The following is a 19,628-nucleotide window of genomic DNA, read 5'->3' as shown; positions in this document are numbered from 1 at the left end:
CTGATTCTTTGTGACCTTATGGACTATAGCACACTAGGCTTCCCTGTCCATTACCAACTCTCAAAGCATGCTGCTGCTGCTAAGTCGCTTCAGTCATGTCCGACTCTGTGCAGCCCCATAGACAGCAGCCCACCAGGCTCCCCCGTCCCTGGGATTCTCCAGGCAAGAACACTGGAGTGGGTTGCCATTTCCTTCTCCAGTGCATGAAAGTGAAAAGTGAAAGTGAAGTATCTCAGTTGTGTCTGACTCTTCGAGACCTCATGGACTGTAGCCTATCAGACTCCTCCGTCCATGGGATTTTCCAGGCAAAATTGTCAAAGCATACTCAAACTCATATCCATCAAGTTGGTGATGCCATCCTACCATCTTATTGTCTATCCTCCCCTTCTCCTCCTCCTCTTCAATCTTTCCCAGCATCAGGGTCTTTTCCAATGAGTCAGTTCTTTGCATCAGGTGGCCAAAGTATTGGAGTTTCAGCTTCAGCATCAGTACTTCCAATGAATATTCAAGAATTACTTCCTTTAGGATGGATTGGTTTGATCTCCTTGCAATCCAAGGGACTCTCAAGAGTCTTCTCCAACACCACAGTTCAAAAGCACAATTCTTCGGCACTCAGCTCTCTTTATAGTCCAGCTCTCACATCCATACATGGCTACTGGGAAAAAACATAGCTTTGACTAGATGGACTTTTGTTAGTAAAGTAATATCTCTGCTTTTTAATATGCTGTCTAGGTTGGTCATAGCTTTTCTTCCAAGGAGCAAGTGTCTTTTAATTTCATGGCTGCAATCACCATCTGTAGTGATTTTGGAGCCCAAGAAAACAAAGTGTCTCATTGTTTCTGTTGTTTCCCCGTCTCTTTGCCATGAAGTGATGGGACCGGATGCTAGGATCTTAGTTTTCTGAATGTTGTGTTTTAAGCCAACTTCATTCTCCTCTTTCACTTTCATCAAGAGACTTTTTAGTTGTTCACTTTCTGCCATAAGAGTGGTGTCATCGGCATATCTGAGGTTATTGATATTTCTCCCTGTAGTCTTGATTCCAGCTGTGCTTAATCCAGACTGGCATTTCCCATGATACACTCTGCATATAGTAAAATAAGCAGGGTGACAGTATACAGCCTTGATGTACTCCTTTCCCTATTTGGAACCAGTCTGTTGTTGCATGTCCAGTTCTAACTGTTGCTTCTTGACCTGCATGCAGATTTCTCAGGAGGCAGTTCTGGTGGTCTGGTATTCCCATCTCTTGAAGAATTTTCCACAGTTTGTTGTAATCCACATAGTCAAAGGCTTTGGTATGATAAACAAAGCAGAAGTAACAAAATTAACAGAATACTAACATTATTTTAGTATTAGCAAAATACTAATTAGATATAGATCAAGAAAATGAGTAAGGTTAGGTGCTTGATACTAAAAGAGCAAAGTCATTTTTTTCTGTAAACTGTTGCTTTTCTATTTAACAAGTCATTTAAATAATTGTTTGCATATTTCATTGATAAATAAGGCTAGAATAATAAAGCTAATGTGTTGAAAAATTGATTTTTTTTGAAATTGCATATCTAATGATAGAATCAGCTCTAGAGGTGGGTTCCTAGTACCATTCCAAAATTCTTATTTAATTTTCTGTGTTAGAAGAGTATCCTGGTATAAAGAATATGAGGTTACTTAATCATTTTATAATGTATTTACGTAATCATTTGTCAGATAATTAATTGTTGATAATATAGTTACATTTTCTTGGTGGGAGGATAGGGACACAAGAGACAGCTTTTCTTTATCTTTTGGCAAATAATAAAAAATGCCTTTTAAAAATCACCCATTTTCAAAACATGGGTGTGGTCCATATTGTTAAAGTACATGCATCCAGAACTATGTTTTGTTGTTCAGTTACTCTGTCATGTCCAGTTCTTTGTGACCCCTATGGATTGCAGTACGCCAGGCTTCCGCATCCTTCACTATCTCCTGGAGCTTGCTCAAATTCATGTCCATTGAGTCAATGATGCCATCCAACCATCTCATCCTTTGTCATCCTCTTCTCTTCCTGCCCTCAATCTTTCCCAGCATCAGGGTCTTTTCCAATGAGTCGGCTCTTCACCTCAGGTGGCCAAAGTATTGGAGCTTCAGCTTCAGCATGAGGCCTTCCAATGCATATTCAGGGTTGATTACCTTTAGGATTGACTGGTTTGATCTCCTTGCTGTCCCAGGTTAGGGTTTGACTGTGATGTGTAGTTCTACTAAATGTTGACTTGATTAAATGAGCAAAGAGAATTTGAGCCTAAGTCCATTATTGAGATACTTTGGCTCTAGTGCTGCTTGTAACCAAGAAGATGTTGATATGTTCAGAAAATGAAGTAATGTGTGGTAAGGTTGAATGTTTCAGATAAATGTCACTGTCTTCTTCATGTGGAAATAATGCTTTAAGTACCTGAATCTCAGCCTTTACTGAAACAACAGCAACAACAAAACTTCGGAGCTGTGTTGATATTCTGAAAGGGAAATCTAAGTAAAACCTGCATCTGTGGATAACATCTTGAGCACATCACAATGCAAGAGGTGAATTTGATTAGTGTAACATTAAAGTAATCCATTGAAATGAAAGAAAAGACACTTTTCCGTTTTCTTTTATCTTTGGATAGTCTTTTAAAATCTATGTCATTTTTTAGTGTCTGCAAGACATCATTACCACAGCCTTTACATAGAACAAAAATATATATTTTAGGGAATAATGACCTACTCATGAATTGCTGGCTTTCAGCATCATCATGTATATTAAAGACAGAGTTGGAGAGACAGGATACATACAAACATTTTATAGGCTTACTTTTTTCTTTACTCTTCAATGCGTTTATTTGAAAACTGCTTATTTGCCTGAATTTGCCCTGCTGGCAAAAATTTTATACCAGACAGCTACTTTTTATTGTTGTTGCACATCATGAATAACAGCTTTATTTGATGGCAAATGAGATGCCCCCAAGTTGCAAGCTTTCCATAAACATATCTGAATTGTTCAATTTCCTTCTCATTGTATAATTTCCACCCTCACCCTTTCCCTGCTGATATTCAGATAAAGATTTCATTCAAGTGATTTTCAGAACTGTCCTGTGTTACGTGCTGTCATAAGTGGTAAGATTGCTCAGTTCATATTAGCTATACAAGTGCTGTACAGGTTTTTATCAGATCTTGCTAAAGTCATTTCTTTGTAATGAGTGGTAAGGAGAACAATAAAAGAATGCCTCCATTTGGCTTTCTGCACAGTGGTGATTTATTAGCAATAGAATTAGTAATATGACTGTTTTCTGAGGAAAACGTCTTAATGAATTATTCTTTCTTTTTTTTTTCATATCTTCTAACATGAATTTGAAAACTATGATTGCTGATTGATTCCAAATGACTTCACTCCTTGTTTACCAATTAGGTAAGTGGTTTTGAATCTTGTGATATTTGTAGGAGTTCATGGTTGTATTTTTCAATATCCATTTATTACCAGTTTTTACTGTAGGGTTCACTGGTTAAATGAGGTAAAAGTTGAATATACAAAGACAAGTCACCTTTTTTTCAGAAATGTATTTAAGGTCTATTTCATTAGCTGTTGTAGGACACAAACTGTTAAAAAGACCCAGTTCAGGTTGTCCTTTTTACAGATACCATATGTTTAAATTCATTTAAGTCCATCTTGTTGGCTAGATTTTATTTATAAATGAGCTGTCAGCTCTTGCCTAGGAAGTTCCACGTCATACCAGACAGGTTACTGAATGTAATACTAGTGATTCAGTTGTAAGAATGCATTCTGTACGATAGCTCGTGATAGTTTGACAGTCCATAACAAACCATTTTTATGATCCCAAAGATGGCTAGGCTATTAAAAAAGAAAACAAACCAAAAAAAATCCAGCTCTAGATTCTGCGTTACTGGCACTTACTCAGTGCTAGAGCTGGGGTTGGTGGACTACAGTCTGTGGGCCACAGTGGCCAACCATGTGTTAAGGATGCTCTTTGTATTTTTTAATGGTGGATATAAAATCAAAAGAAGAATCATACTCTGTTACATAGGAAAATTACATGAAGTTTACATTTTGGTGCCCCAAAATGAATGTACTTTGCACATGGCTTATGGCTGCTTTATGCTACAATGGATGGCTCCCAAATCCTAAAATATTTACTTCCTGATTCTCAACAGAAAAAGTTTGCTGACCCTATTGCTTGAGCACCAGGATACAAGGGGTTAATTCTCAAAAGCTCCCACTTTGAGGACACCGATAAGAACAAAAATCATTCTGTATCTGGCCTTTACTTTAATCACAAAGGAATCTACCATACCTAAAATGAACAAATTAAGACCAAATGGAAGAGCAGATCTCAATTGTAGATTTAAAATTTCCCAAACAGCTTTTTACATAGTTCTATTTCTTGTACTTTTAAGCCCTAAAATATGCAACACATTAAATCGGATTTATTTTTACTGCCTTTGGGTCTTTGGGTTTGCCCCCAGACAGTCAAAGCCCAGTAGTTGGTAGGGCTGGGGAAGTGGCATTTTGTATTGGAATGTGCAGCGGCACATCATATAGTGAGAAATAATTTTCTCTAACTCTTAAATATTTCTCAGGTGATTTGTTTTACCTGAGAGAACATAACATTCTATAGATACTGGCTTTTCTGAATTACATGTGCTAGTGTTGGAAAAGTGTAATATTAATCATTGCCATCCAGTGTCATACTTAAAAGAGTACTAGTAAGTGTGATTTTCTATTATGAAATACACTTTGTGGAACTTTTCAGAACCAGGGTGGAATACAAGTGGTGATAACCTTCTTTTTAAAGCAGTCTTAAAATAATGATAAATATATTTCTAGTTCATCTCTGCATTTATCAGAAGCAGATGCATTTGTTGTTTGAGACAGAATAAATAAAAGAACAAAGAAAGAATATTCTTGGAATATTGGGAGAGAGCAATGTAGAAAAAGCTGGATATTAAGAATATGCATTATCTTCTAGGTTTAGGCCGCTGGGAAATAAAGCTTCTGTGTGTGTATTTGATATATAAAGACAGGCACAAAGAAAAAGGCAAATGTGCTATGGATATTCTAGCATGGTACAATTATACAGTATGTTTTCTAACCCTTTTCATGAAAATTTGACATTACTGTACCTCAGCTAGAAACAGCAGGAATCACCAGGGAAAGAACAGCTGGATACTTTATTAGGTTTTATGTTGTACATAAGGAGACCATGTTTTCCATTGTCAGCGTGTAAAAGAAAATGAAAGCTCTGGGCATCATTAAAGTCTCGGAAGCGTAGGATATGTCAGCTCTGTTCTCGCAACACCTGGATTGAAAGCACGGTGTGAGGTCACGGTAAAACAAAAACAGGCTGTCTGCTCTAGTTGGAATTTCCAGAGTTGATTTAAAAAAAAAATAAAACAGCCCATAACGGTTGTAGAGGGAAGTATTCCTTTGTAACTAGACACTTACAGACACATATGAATATAAATGTGCAGATCTGTTTGAACATGTTTTCTATGTTATTGCACCTGACTGTCTTATGACTGTACTCTGAGGGGAAACAGCAGGCTCTTTGGAGTCCAGGAAGTCCACTCCCTGTCTGCTGGTCTTCAGGATGCGACGTCCTTGATGAACCATCCTCCCCGACTCTCCATTTGGCCTCTTTTGGTAGCTCAGTTTCAGTGACCACGTCTCCCAGCCCCCAACCCAACAGACACATGATTCTTATTGACCTGATCTCTCTGGCCCCCACTGTCATTGCCTGTATGTTGGGGACTGTATATCTGTCCCACAGAGCCACTGTGTCCCTCATAGAGTGGTTGCCTGTAAAGCCCTGTATCAGTCAGCTCTGGTTGCCACGGCAGAACATAGATTGGGCGGCTTAAACAACAGGAATTTTTTTTTTCCTCACAATTTTGGATGTTGCAAAGTCTGAGATCAGGGTGCCAGTGTGGTCAGGTTCTGGTAAGAGGTCTCATCCTACCTAACAGAGGGAGCCTTCCGCCAGGGTCCTCAGTGCTGTTAGAACAGTACCTAACCCAGATGAGCTTATTTAACTGTGATTAATTCCTAAAAACGTATCCTTCGATACAGTCACATTGGGATGCTAGAGGTTCAATGTGTAAATTGTTCCAGGGGTGTGGATACAATTCAGCTTTTAAGGAGACCTTTTGACACAATTTGAGTTGTATACATAAGAGAGAGAACTTTTTATTTTTTTCTTCATGTGAAGCTGTAAGAGGTATTTGTAGAGTTAGACCACTTATATCTCCAAGCATGAGTTGAGGTAGTCTCTTGATCTTCATCATATGCTCATCTTAAATCTAGTAAACTACAAATGCAATTTAAATATTAAAATATACAGATATTTTATATTTATAATATAAAAAGTATTGTGTGTTCTAGCTATGCTCTCTTCTTTAATCATCTTAAAAGAATACAGCAGATTGAGCACTGATTTCATTCATCATTCATGAATCCACATGTTTATATATTTCCCACTGATGAAATGCCCAACTGTATGCATGAGGGGTACAGACCGAGAAGTACAGGATGTAAAGAAAAACCTGACAACATTCTGCCTCTTAGCAGCTCATCGTTGGCAATAGAGTTTCAGAGCAGTAAGTGCTTAGAAATAAAGCACTTAGAAATAAAGCAGTTAAGTGCTTAGAAATAAAAATATAAAGCAGTGCCCACAATCCTTTGTATATTAGTAACTTTTCAATGGTGATACCATCTGATCATGAGAGTAAGATTGCAGTTGAAGAAAGAAAGGCAGTAAACACAAGGCAAGGGGAATGGCAGATGCAAAACAAAAAAACATGGGTACAAAAGAGCATCACTGCAGAGCTGCGAGCCAGTGTGCTGAATGGGATGAAGACGATGACATGTTCTTAATTTATTTTTTAACTGAGCTTCTACTCTGTGTCAGGTACCAGGTTATGTGGGTTGGTGTTGGGTAGTACACAATAATAAAATCTGTGTTTTCAAGTTGATTTTTTTAGGGGGAGGAGACAATAAATAATTACATAATCAAAGAGAGTTCCCCCAATGGCTCAGCAATAAGGAATCCCCCTGCCATGCCGGGCTGGGGAGGAGGAAATGACAACCCACTCCAGTATTCTTGCCTGAAGAATTCCATGGACAGCGGAGCTTGGCAGGCTACAGTCCAAAGGGTTGCAAAGAGTCAGACACAACTGAAGCAACTTAGCATGCATGCCGCATCCTCTAACATTCTGTTTTGTTTTATTATTCCTTATGCATCACGTTGTATCATTACTGTCCTTAAGAGCATTATGATGATCTGACTTTGATTGCGAGTAAATCTGTTGCCTCTCCAGGCGTGACAGATCACCCCAAAGCTTAGAGGTTTCAAACAGCAATAAGTACCCATTCTTCTTCACAGTTTGTATGGGTCAAAATTTGGGATTCTGATTTGAGACCACTCTCCCCATAAAAGCATAAAAACTATTATCAAGCATGAGTCAAAATGTCAGGAAGGGCTGATTTCATCTGAACTAGCTTTCCTGAGTGGAGGATCTGCATCCGACTTGGTTTACTTATATGACTGCTGAGTTGGTCTTGGGCATTTGCAGGAGACCTCAGTTGCTCCCTTGGGGGCAGCGTCACAGGACTGCCTTCGCGTCCTTGCAGCAGGGCACCTGGCTTCTCCTGGAGTAATCCAGGATCAGGTGGAAATAGCAATGTCATTTAGGACGTAAAGCGCAGAAGTCACATACCTTCACATCAGCATGATGAGACTGTTCGGCCCTATTCAATGTGGGAGGGGACTAGCCAAGAACTTAAATACCAGGATATGAAGATAAGTGGTCGTCATCTTGGAACTTGGCACCACAAGGAGAAATACTATTTTTAGTATTTAAAGAAATAATACTGATATTTGGAATTGAAGTCAAAAAGAAAAAAAAAGTTCCTAATTTCAATCAGTAACTGACGTAATTATCTTTGAACTTCAATATCATATTTGATTTCTAAAGTACACACTTATTAACTGATGTCTTTCTTCTGACCAGGTACTTAAATTAGCTTTATTTAATAGAATAATGATATTAAATAACTTTGTAAATCAAAAGGTGAAAATATATGCAGAGAATACATTATGAAGACTTTGTCCAGTGTAATTGATGGTGATTTTTTTCCAGTATAGTCTTCACTTCATTGCTGTAATAATCTTTTCAACCAATTAACAGTTAATTTAGTCTGTTATGTTAAAATGTTAGCCACATTATTTGCCAGCTAATGCAGGTTAAATGTTAATTATGCTGTTCTGTACTGACTAACATGGTACGTCCTGCAATTGAACTTATTACTGGTTGGTTCTTTGACTGTCGTATACTCATGTGCCTCGTTATTATTGTGCTAATTTTAGTATAAGCACATCATATCCTGTGTCATTTAAAATAAAATCACCAGTCTTACATGCTTTCAAACATTAGACCCTTTTATGCTTAGCAGTTTACATGATTAAATAGTTAATGATCTTTGAGTCTTAGCTTGCATTCGATATATTTAGGCTGCATTGCTCAATATATTTTAAGTATTTGTAGGTCAAAGGGTAGTCTCCTTTACAAAAAATTCAAGTCATAATTTTAAGTTAAATGTATATTTAACCTTCATGAGATCTACAATTATAAATATGATGATGACTATTTCTTCAGCTATATTGCTAATGGAATGGAATAACAACTTATTTCCTGGGTCTGGTTTTATTACCCCTTATTCCACTCATACATCATCAGCTATTTTTTTTTCTTTTTTTTTAGTACTGAGGAGCAGCATTTGGAAAACAGGATCTTATTAATGTTCTTTTGCTAGATAGCAAATTTCTACAGACGTATGGATTAAAACATCTACTTATTATTTCATAGTTCCATCGGTCAGAAGTCCAGGCTCAACTGGTTCTCTCCTCTGGGTTTTTCATGATCTTTTACAGTTAAGGTACTGGCAAGTCTGCATTTCTTTCTGGAAGATCTAGTGATGAATCTACATTTTAGATCATTCACTTTCATGGCAGAATTCAGTTTGTCTTGCTATTGCATGTGTGAGCTTCCTATTGCTTTGATGGCAGTTGACAGTGGGAGTGGAGGGGGGTGTGTGTGTGAGAGAGAGAGAGAGTGTGTGTGTGTGTGTGTGTGTGTGTGTGTGTGTGTGATGGGGGAGGCGTGCTTCTAAACATCTAGAACCTGCCAGCGTTCCTTGTCTTATGGCCCATCTATTCCATTTAAAAGGGGGTTGAGTCTTTTCAAGCTTAGAATCTCTCTGAATCTCCTACCTACCTAGGCTTCTCTGTCTTTTTTTTTTTAATCCCTTTAGACAAGAGCTATTATTTTTTTAAGTTTATTTATTTTAATTGGAGGCTACTTACTTTATAATATTGTAGTGGTTTTGCCATACATTGACATGAATCTGCCACGGGTGTACATGTGCCCCCCATCCTGAACCACCCTCCCACCTCCCTCCCCATCCCATCTCTCTGGGTCATCCCAGTGCACCAGCCCTGAGCACCCTGCCTCATGCATGGAACCTGGACTGGCGATCTGTTTCACATATGACAATATACATGTTTCAGTGCTATTCTCTCAAATCATCCCACCCTCTCTTTTTCCCACAGAATCCAAAAGACTGTTCTATACATCTGTGTCTCTTTTGCTGTCTCGCATATAGGGTTGTCATTACCATACCATCTTTCTAAATTCCATATATATGCATTAGTATATTATATTGGTGTTTATCTTTCTGGCTTACTTCACTCTGTATAATGGGCTCCAGTTTCACCCATCTCATTAGAACTGATTCAAATGTATTCTTTTTAATAGCTGAGTAATATTCCATAGTGTATATGTACCACAGCTTCCTTATCCATTCGTCTGCTGATGGGCATCTAGGTTGCTTCCATGTCATGGCTGTTATAAACAGTGCTGCGATGAACATTGGAGTGCATGTGGCTTCTTCAATTCTGGTTTCCTCGGTGTGTCTGCCCAGCAGTGGGATTGCTGGGTCATATGGCAGTTCTATTTCCAGTTGGCTTCTCTGTCTTAAAGCCCATGTGATTAGATTGAGCTCAACTAAATAATTCAGGGTAATTTCCCTATTTTAAAATCAGTTCATAACCTTAATTCCTCCTGCAAAGTCCTTCCATAGCAGTACCTGATTAACCAATGGAAGGAAATTTTTCAGGGATCTCTTTAGCAGTCTCCCTACTGTAGTATTGTTGGGCTTTCCTGGTGGCTTAGTGGTAAAGAACCTGCCTGTCAATGCAGCAGACCCAGGTTTGATCTCTGGGTTGGGAGGTCCTCTGGAGAAAGGAATGGCAACCCATCCAGTGTTCTTGCCTGGAAATCCCATGGACAAAGGAGCCTCGAGGACCACAGTCTGTAGGGTCTCAAAAGAATCGGACATACTTAATGAATGAACAGCAGCAACAAGTGGGGTTATTAGTTGGTCAGAAGCTTGGAATGATGTGACCTCAGTGAGTCCGCTCAGGAAACGTTACGTTTTAGTTGAATCCTTGGGAAAAGAAAGAGCCCAGGAAGACATGCAGAGAAAACTCAGGAAAAGACCGCTCTAATCCCAACTGCGCCACACGACCTTGAGATTCATATTTGACTTATCTTATGGCCTGTCGGTGAAAGAGATGCAAGAGACGCGGGTTCTCTCCCTGGCTTGGGATGATCTGCTGGAGTAGGAAATGGCACCTCATTCCAGTATTCTTGCCTAGAAAATTCCTTGGGCAGAGGAGCGTGGCAGTCTGCAGTCCTCAGGGCTTCAAAGAGTTGGACACGACTGAGCACATGGTATTCTATGGCCTGTCAAGAAAAACAGACTCCATCCCAGACCAAAACCACTGCAATATAAATATCTTATATTCCATACCTTATTTCTGAGTATGTATTAATGAATAGACCAAACATCATAATTTGTCCTTCCTTGTTCTGAAAACTTTGCTGCAGCAGTGTTCTTCTCCTTTTTTTGCTCTTATCTAGATTGTTCCCATTAGTTCATGATTATGTGTACTTTTCTCATTAAACACACACATATACACACAAAGAACTTCTTACTTTGTCAATTCTCCCCTTATTTCTCCTTATTTATATTTTTTGGTCTGAAATTTCTTTCTGATTTTTTTTTTTCCTGAGGCCACTCTTAAATCCAACATTTTCTTCCCCCTCCTTTTACTCAAACTTCCACATTACTAAATCACTTCCGCATTACTTCCACATTACTAAATCTGGTAGCCGTGTCTGAGTATTCACCTTAATAGACCCATAATCAGTATTTGAAACAATGATACACTTTGATGTACTTTCTTCTCTGATATGCTTTCTTTCTTGATGGCTTCAAGACATTATTCGAGCATTGTTTTTTTCCTGTCTCCCCAGTTACTCCTTCTTAGAGGGTTCTGGATTCACCTTTTTGCCTAAACCCTGTATTTTGAAGTGTCCTTACCCATGGCACTTGAATTTCCTCATTTTCCTTCCCAGTGTGCTTCCCAGGTGATTGCAGTGCTTCTCATGGATGGCTTTAGCTTCTCTCTCTATGTGCTGGTAGTCACCAAATTTATATCTGAACGCTGGACATCTTCCCTTAACTTCTGAAAGTATTGACTCAATATTTCATTTGAACATCCAGCAGGAATCTCAAAATTAATATGTTCCAACCGGAACGACTAATATTTCTACTCTCCTTCCTAAAAACCTCTCCAGCCACAATGTTCCATTTACTTATGCCCAAGAACTTTGACCTTGTACGTATTTCTTGTTCTAATTTTCTATCCAATTTTGGGGGAAAAGGTAACTCTTCTATTTTCAGAATATATCTAGATTTCATTTATCTCCTTGCCAATGCCCAAGGTCAAAACCTCACACAGTTAATGCCTCTCACCTGGATTATGACAAAAATCATCACGACAGGTCTCTCTAATGCTGTCCTTGCCCCCGTTCAGTTCATTTTCACATCAGCATCAGTGCCTCACACATCTCCGACTCCTCTCCTGATACACCTGCCAAGTCCTCATGCACTTTCTTGTTTTTCCTACAAGTGATCCTGGCTTTTCCCCCAGAGTCTACACATTAGCTGTTGGTTCTGCCTCATTAACTTTTCCATTGCATATCCATCTGGCTGACTCTTCCATTCTTTTCTCAAAAAGCCTCTTCTAAGGGAGATCTCTCATGTCACTTCTCTTCAATTGCAATACTCTCATACCCACTTGACATTCCTGTTCCCCTTTCCTGTCTTTTTTTCCTTCTTGAAATTTACGTTTCAGCTAGACTATAAACTCCATGTGGGCTGATGTATTTGTATTTCTCTCTCTTATACATGTAATAACTAAGTGGTCAGTACACGTTTAATGGTGGGGTGAACAGATACATAAAGTACACTGATACAAAGTATACTTGGCTACAACCCCATAAGGTAAATAGAGCAGGTATTATTTTATTTTCCAAACGAAGGCAATTATATATCTTGCCCAAGGTCATAAAACTAGTTAAGTGTCAGAGATTAAACCAAAATTCAACTCTCCTGACTCCTAACCTGGTTTTCTTCCCACTACAATAGGCGCTAAAAATACAGTGTTGACTGTTCTTGGGAGTTACGGTGCAGTGTCCCCCAAGAACATTGACATAAAGAAATAAGATTGTCTTCTGAGAGTTACTCTATGAAATCAACATATAATGAATCAGTTACTTTAAAGAACTGGAATTGCTTTTAAACCAAGGGGACCTTTACCTATTACATGACCTAACATTCCTAAGGAAAGAATGTTCTAATAAGAAAAGGCAGACTTTGTAGAGGCAATTTAAAAGGATACCCGAAAGCAAAAGTTAGTAAAATGTATCCAGGGGGAGGGAGCCCATTCAGCCAGTGGGCTATGAGAACTCCAGAACCTCTTTGTCCATGGGTGAGTCAGATTCTCTTAGTCTGTGCCAATGGACACTTGATTCATCTCGCTAACTCATTATTTTCCTGATTCTATAATCACCAAACAGTATCAAGACTAATAACTGATTTTCCATGCAGCTCTGTCTCCTTGTAGGAGAACAATTCCTGGCAAAATGTGCTTCTTGCAATCTTGTCCTGATTTAACTATTTCTTATTAAAAGTTAATGAATTGACCTTATGATTACAATTTGGCTTCTGTAAAAAGACATGTTACTGACATATGTATTCTGATTTATGTAACAGTTATTGTCTGAGGATTTAAAAAATAATCAGTTTATGATTTTATATGTCACTTTCCTGAACTTGATTAATTGAATGTGAGTCTCTTTTGCACCTTTTCCCACTTCTGCTGAATGTGAGGATGCTCTTAACATTTCAGCCATGGAAAAAAATCAGCTAAAGCCTCCTAGTGTCAGCTGCCACTTGAAATGCTGGTCTAGGGAAGACTCTAAAGGAGCGTCTTGGCTTAGGGTGGGGGATCTTTGTTTTTTAATAGAACATTAGCAAGATACATTTAGCTGAAGTTCAGCTACTTCAGGGAATTATTAGTTGGTTGAAGATGGCTCTGGTCCTTAAAAGAGGGAGAAATTATTCTTGTAGGTTAGCAGCAATTATTTTGGCAATTTGGATTTTTATCAAGAGCAAGGAAGGACAGTTGGGGCAAAGGTAACCTGTGAGAGAGAAGAAAGAAATAGGTGGTGGAACAGGACCCTAGAGACACCCAGTGGAAAATTCTCAGTCTTACAAGATGTCTCACACATGAAAACCAGGTTTCTAAAGTCCTTCAGGCTTAGAACCAAACACATCCACTGACATCCTGATTTGCCAAGCACTTTTGGTCTCAAATTGTTTTCAATTCTTACATTTCTTCATTTACATATGTTTGAATCAGTTGTGTTTTTTTGGTTGGTTCATCTTAAAAGTGTTGAATAATAGCTATCAAAGCATCTAGAGAAACTATTCTATTTCTTACAGGAAAACTCCTGTCCTCTTGTTTATTTTTCTCCTTACTTTCATTTTTAAATTTATTTTACCATAGAAGATAAATCTTGGGAAAGTTTGTTGTGACAATTTAAGTTTGTATTGTACCATAGTCAGGTCTTGAAAAAATAACTTTATGGAACAATGGGCAACATAAACATATCAAAACATACTGGCATTGTGTTTAAATAACACCTGAAAAAAAAGAACACCTGAATTTTAGTCATAGAGCTTAATTTTTTATTTAATCAAGGTATCATTTAGTTACCAAAGAAGGAGAAAATGACTAGTGGAAGGTGAGTTAGAAAAAGGTGTTATGATTTTTATGGAGGGGGGACATGAAATAACTTAGGATGGCAGGTGAGGGGACCAATGAGGAATAGGAAGGTCATTCCCAGGCCAGGAACCAGGACTGGCAGGAATGGGGGGTGGGGTGAACTGGGATAAAGAGTTCTGTGGTTAAGGTACCTCACTAGTCAGCATCAATATTTTCCCTTAACAAGGAGGCAGAATCATCCATGCTGAAATAGAAGGAGGGAGGAGACTTTGGGCATCAGAAGGCTGAATTTATCTGCAAGTAAACAGGAGGATAACTCTAATAATTAACTATGTTTTCTCTAGCCTAAAGTTGTTAAGAGGGAATCAGGAAGGACATGTTATGTCAACATCGTAAGTAGAAAGAGCACAGTATACTCTGGGGCTCCAGAAGCAAGAACTGCAGATATCAGCATTCCACACTCGCTTTTTAGAAAAGCTTGTTTTAAACTCAGGCCAAAGCACTACAGAGCTGTGTAATGAAAAATCTAGACTTTTTAAGGTATCAAAAGAGGCCTCTGGTTTGAATGCATGGACAGATATGACTAGAGATGTGTTGCCAAACTTCTTGATTTGAGGGTGATGACAAGGACTTTATTATAATTTGGGCATCATTTCATATTGTAGACGATATTCTCAAATAGGCTGCCTGATATGTGTCTATGCACAGCATCATCGCCAAAAGAAGATACATCAATTACAAGAAACAGTGCTATTTTCTCCCCTAGTGTTTAAAGTCAATGACAGCCTGATAGTAGAAGCTGCATGGTCATAACGTGCTTTCTTTACTCATTTGATAATCAGTTCAGTTCAGTTCAGTCGTTCAGTCTTGTCCGGCTCTTTGTAACCCCATGAACTGAAGCAATATTTGATAATACATGAAGAAATTAGGACATGGAGCTTTTTAAACCGAAGATAAGTATGATACAGATTGAATAATATAAAAAATTTCAACACTCTTACTTTAAAAAGAGAGTGACAATTCACTGAATTTTACTCTCATCTTACTTTTTATGGGTTCAACCATAGTAGCATTGATATGGCAACCAAGAAGTTATCAGTGTGAATTAGTCTTTCTGTTGAGTTGATCTTATGTTAAGTTGCTCCAGACACTGAATATTGAAAGCTATTTCTCTCAGTGACAAGATGAACAGATTGAGAAGTCAAGAAAATGAAGTTGCAGTGTATTTCTTGATTGAAATAGCTCCTTTCATATGGGCCATTACAAAATCATTGTAAATGAAATAATTTGCATTTGTCTCAACAGATCTATTAATCTTCTGGGTCATAGATTTTGTTCAGTTGAATCTCTTTGTTTACAGGTTTCAATAGACTTCAAAACTGCTCCTTTAAATTCTGTGATGAAGGAAAAATTCCTACTGCCTCAAGATTTTTCAGGTCATTATTAATGTTAATTTTTATATTAAAAAGATGAGCTTTTAAACCCCTTTTTGAACTCTGGGCTCTAGTTCATATTACAATGTTTCAGTCTAATATTTAAGAAATTCCTTTAGCCAAATGATATAGTTCTACATTGGGTACACACAAATTTGGGAGGTGCTTTTAATGACCAAGAAAGCCCACTACTTCTGAGAAGGTGACTTTATCACAAGTCCACATTTCAGGTAAAGGGTGATAGGAGGCACGCATATTTCTAGACACAGTTAAGAACCAGGAAGAGTATGGTATATTTCTGTTTGAATCCATTCATTTCACGTGAATTGAGAGTGGGCAATGCTAAACAAAAATGTTCAAAAAAGGAGAATGTCTGGCATCAAGATCTTCAATATGCTTAGAATAGTTCTTTCATGGATAGAGTAATTTACCACAGAGACTTTTTTTTTTTTAAACTCAATAGCTATTAACACTGCTCAAAACGTACACTGAAAAACATTGTTCTTGTTCAGTCACTTAAGTCGTGTCCAACTCTTTATGACCCCCATGGACTATAGCATCCCTCACTATCGCCCTGAGTTTGCTCAAGTTCATGTCCACTGAGTCAGTGATGCAATCCAATCATTTTGTCCTCTATCGCCCCCCCTTCTCCTCCTAGTCTTTCCCAGCATCAGGGTCTTTTCCAATGAGCTACAGATAATCTGAAATCTCTTCTTGGATTAAACCATAAGTATGAAGAAAATGTCTAGATGAATTAGACTAACCACTGTCTGGTATCACCACTCAGCTCTTCTGTAGCTCCATGCCTGAATTGTTTTTGTAGAACTATATTTTGGAATTATGCCCTTGGGCCACACTGAGGATCATTAGAAGCAGCAGTTCTGTGAAACTCATTACTGTATTTACTGCAAGAATTTTGTTGAGGATGTTCTTCTCTGGATTACCCTGTGGATACCTTGTGAGAACACCCTAGAGAAATAGATCTCCAGACACAGTACCAAGAATAGTCTTCTCTTTACTGAGCCAGTGGGTGTTGGGTTCAGGGACATTGAGAGTTATAGAAGTGATTGTTTTCCAGTTTACTAGGGACTAGAAAACAGAGCAATATAGGGCTCATCTCTGTGATTAGAATAGAATATCACAGCTCTTTTGTGATGGTCTCTCTTCATTTTTTAAAAAAAATTTTCTGTTGTATTTTCCTTCACTTTGATACATTCATCTCTGTGATCTCTCTGTGTGTGCTCACTCACTCAGTCATGTATCCCTCTTTTCAACTCCCTGGTTTATAGCCCGCCAGGCTCCTCTCTCCATGGAATTTTCCAGGCAAGAATACTGGAGTGGGTTGACATTTCTTCCTCCAGGGAATCTTCCAGACCCAGGGATCTAACCCATGTCTCCTGCATCTCCTGCATGGCAGGCAGATTCTTTATTGCTGAGCCACCAGGGAAGCCCAGTACATTCATCTACTCAGTTTTATTTGATTTTGTAGCATGTGTTTTGTAAGCCATTTAAAACCTTTGATAAAAGGCAGAGTATAAATAGGCAAACTAGTTTTATAATATGAGTAATGACAAGCTACCTTCTTAGATGAGGAACTTGATTGTCATTTGAAATAGCCATATCTTCATGGAGTCCACTAACATGGAAGTATGTTGTTTGAAGCAGAATTTCTGAAGCCAATATCTGAGCATAGATATTTTTAGAAGCTAGTAATTCTAACATGGTATAATCACAAAGAAAGGCATTTCTGGTCTAGAAAAAGAGCAAGTGCAGTGCCTTGAGAAGGGAACAAGCTTGGCATTGCCCCACGAGAGTAAAAAGTCCTGGCCATGTGGGTCAGAAGATGTTGAAAGGAAAGGTGTGGGAGATACAGTTGAAAAGCAGAGCCTTATAAACAATAATAATAAGTCAAATTTCATTCCAAAAACAATAGAAGGCTGCCAGAGGGTTCTTTGTTAAGTCAACTTTATTAAGGTATAATTGACACATAACAAAATTCACTCTTTTTAGTTTATAGTACTGTGAATATTGATAAACACATAGAATTAGGTAACTATCTTTGACCATCTAAACAAAGAAAAGTTTGTTATCACTCCCAAAAGTTCCATAATGTCTCTCTGAAAGTCATCCCCTCCTCCATCTCCAGTTCCTGGGCAACGACAATTCTCTCTGTTGCTATAGTTTTGCCTTTTTAAGACTATCTTATAACTTAGATCATACCATATGTAACCTTTTGAGTCTGGTTTCTTTCACTAAACAAAATGCATTTGCCATTCATTCATGCTGTCGCAAGTATACAGAGGGTTTCAAGCAGGGAGATGAAACAAACTGCTCTGTATTTCATGAAAATAGCTCTGTTATGATGATGAGAATCGAAGTATTGTGGTTATTAAGAGGTGATTTGAAGTCTGACTCACAGGGATTCTAGTGATTGCAGTATAAGTAAGAATGAGAATTAACCACTTAGAAAAAATAATATTAGAAAATTCTTAAAAATTTAATGTAAAATAATGGAAGCACTAAAATTTCTTAGGAGACTTATTTAGTATAAACTTAGAATGACGTATTTTCTCAAGCAAAAAACAAACAAAAAAAATAACAGAACTTAGGAAAAGTTAGTAATATAATACATTAAAATTTGTTAGAAGATGAAGAATACCACAATTAGACTTGTAAAACTAGTGCCTGCTAGGGAGAAATATTAATAGCATATAGAGCCAAGTATTGAGAGATATATATATACACTATAATGGTATATATACTATATAGTATATAATTGATGTATATATTATATATACTATACTGTTTATTGTTTGCTTTTGGAGAAAACAATCCAAAGAATAATGGTCAAAGCAGAAAAAAGAACTACTGAAAAAACACAGTGTCCAGTGTATATATAAAATGAAGTTTAATCTCATTACTATTTGATTCAGCAATTTCACATCTGGAGCTATGTTCTATAGTAGTACTTCTGTATGTGGGCATAGATTGTTTTGCATCAGTAGGGAAATAAATATGTAAATTTTGATTCATGGGTACAATAAAATATTATGCAGCCATTAAAAAGATTGAGCTCGATCTGTATGATATCATGGAGAGTTCTATGTTAAATGAAAAAGTTGCAAAACAGTTTATTCATCATGATTCCTTTGATAGCTAATTAAAAGAAACTTTTGTGACTGTGTGTGAAAGAGAGAGTAAATCGAAAAGCAACTGAATTCACACTAAATGATTAAAAGATTAACATCAGCATTTCTGCAGAGAATGTGGGATTGGGTATGATTATAAATATACTATTTCACATTTTCCTTCATTTTTGTAAAACTTGACCTTTTAAAATTTAAAATAATGCTCTTGAAAATATTATTGCAGTTATTTTTCTTATTCATTTAGTCTTACAAATATGCATTAATAATTTCTCTCAGATAAGTATGTAAAAAGTGAAAGAGTTAAGTTCTAGATATATGCTTTTTTCATTTATTAGATATTGACAATGAAGAAATGCATAAACAGTTGGAATGATCATGCAGTGGGATACTTTATGTCATTACCATAAATAATCTGGAGACACATATATCAATGTAGAAAAAAGTTATTTGAATTAATTGAAGTCTCATAGTATACTGTTTATGAACATTTTTAAGAATACTGATTGTATGTATTGTTCTGGAAAAATACATATTAGTAAATGATTAAAATATGCAAGGAGCAATACCACACAATCTGTAGAGAATGGTGAATGCTGGAGGAGATGGTAATATTTGGGCTTTGTCTTTATAATATTTGACTCCTCAAAACATGTAAAGTATTTATGATATATAACTTGTTTGCTAATAAACATGTTTGCTAAATCTGGTTGGATAAAATATGAGAACCTCTTACATTATTTTCTATTATATTTTACAACTAGAAACAAGGAGCATATTTTGCTTAGATGAAGACTGAAGAAAAAACTGGAAACTATTTTGAGGAAATGTAATAA

At 37.3% G+C, this 19,628-nt stretch overlaps 1 protein-coding gene across 16 annotated transcripts in view; it reads left to right on the top strand.

Moving 5' to 3' along the window:
* ROBO2 (roundabout guidance receptor 2) overlaps nucleotides 1-19,628 on the top strand; it is a 1,429,762-nt gene that overhangs the window by 1,094,220 nt on the left and 315,914 nt on the right. The gene's annotated exons all lie outside the window — the stretch shown is intronic.

The sequence above is a fragment of the Odocoileus virginianus genome, chromosome 25, assembly GCF_023699985.2.
Source record: "Odocoileus virginianus isolate 20LAN1187 ecotype Illinois chromosome 25, Ovbor_1.2, whole genome shotgun sequence".
Classification (NCBI taxonomy): Eukaryota; Metazoa; Chordata; class Mammalia; order Artiodactyla; family Cervidae; genus Odocoileus; species Odocoileus virginianus.
Note: the sequence above shows the minus strand (reverse complement) of the source record. Positions and strands in the feature narration are given on the sequence as shown.